Genomic DNA, 1,426 nt, shown 5'->3' with positions numbered 1-1,426 from the left:
CATCTATGACAGGCATCCTCAGAGGTTGAGGGGTTTGTTGGAAAATAAGTAAGTGATGTTTATATATCTATGGAATGTCCAGGATGAGGGAAAGAACTCTTGTCTGCTAGAGGTATGTGTGAATGTTGCAATTTGCCACCTTGATTTGCATTTAAAGTCCTGGCTGGTTGCTGCCTGGGGGAATCCTTTGTTGGGAGGTGTTAGCTGGCCCTGCTTGATTCTTTTTTGGAATTCCCCTGCTTTTTGAGTTCTTTCCCCTACGCTGGATATTCCACAGATATATAAACCTCACTTACTTAGTTTTCAACAGACCCCTCAAACTCTGAGGATGCCTGCCATAGATGTTGGCGAAACATCAAGAGAGAATGCTTCTGGAACATGGCCATACAGCCTGGAAAACTCACAGCAACCCAGTTATTCCAGCCATGAAAGCCTTCAACAACACTTTTTTAAGGTTGTTCTACATCATGATAAAATGAGGGAATTATTCCTACTAATTTATTTAGACTGTGTCTACAAGGGCCAAATAAAGTGAATTTACCTCTCCACTGCTTCAGGGAATTCACATGGTCAACCACTGAATTTGAAGCAGAAGTGCTGCATCCAGTCATTAATTCCACTTGAAAACCATGATTTACTTCAGAAGAACCTATCCATGTTTCTTTTCTTAAGAATTGTCATTCATCACTTTCTGAGTTCAATACAAAAGACAATAAGGATCCTAGTTTTATGGATTTCTCCTGGATAGCCCTGTTGTGACCAATGTTATATGTAAGTTTTTAATGAAACATTCTCTTCATATTAGATCTGCACTGTTGTATTTTATTTTTGGTCATGGCTGTAAATGATTTTATCTTCTGTTTTAACATAGAGCCTCCTCCAGATGAGGAAAGGAAATCTGAAAGTCTCCAGTTGTTTTCCTGTGCAAACCAATTTTATTTTGGATGTTTACGTTGCACTTTTGTCATTCCTAAGTATTTCCTGGAATCTCCTTGCATTAGTAAGGACTTCATTCCAATTCCTCAGATCAGTTTAAATGAAACCAGAATTTTATAAAATGTAATGTATCTCAGCTTTGTGGTCTATGTGTATCTTTCCAAAACTAGCCAAGATGACTTCTGACAGTAAAACATCACTATTGTTTCCAGGATGCAGATTCAACAGAGGTCAAACGATGGAAAAAGGAATGCCAGCACTAAACCCAAAGGATTCTAATGCTTAACTCTTCTAATATTGCTAAGCTATTTTGGCACTTTGGCTATAACTCTTGAATAATAATAAAGAAGGTTCTCTGGAAATTGATGGAAATCCTTTTCTGAAATGTTGCCAGAGTCTAGATGTGAAACATGGTCAATGGGAGCAGAAGGAATAAGCACAACAGAGGGAGGGAAATGCAAGCTGAATAATATGCAGGTAAAATCAGCAT

At 38.1% G+C, this 1,426-nt stretch overlaps 1 long non-coding RNA gene across 1 annotated transcript; it reads left to right on the top strand.

The window, feature by feature from the left end:
* The first annotated feature begins 640 nt into the window (after nt 1-640).
* Nucleotides 641-1,072, top strand: LOC132770000 (uncharacterized). The gene is made up of 2 exons (XR_009630971.2): nt 641-771; nt 872-1,072. It is a non-coding gene; the product is annotated as an uncharacterized lncRNA (long non-coding RNA).
* Nucleotides 1,073-1,426: the final 354 nt, after the last annotated feature.

Source organism: Anolis sagrei, chromosome 3 (assembly GCF_037176765.1).
Source record: "Anolis sagrei isolate rAnoSag1 chromosome 3, rAnoSag1.mat, whole genome shotgun sequence".
NCBI classification, from domain to species: Eukaryota; Metazoa; Chordata; class Lepidosauria; order Squamata; family Dactyloidae; genus Anolis; species Anolis sagrei.
The sequence above is the reverse complement of the archived record's forward strand: the minus strand, read 5'-3'. Positions and strand labels throughout refer to the sequence as shown.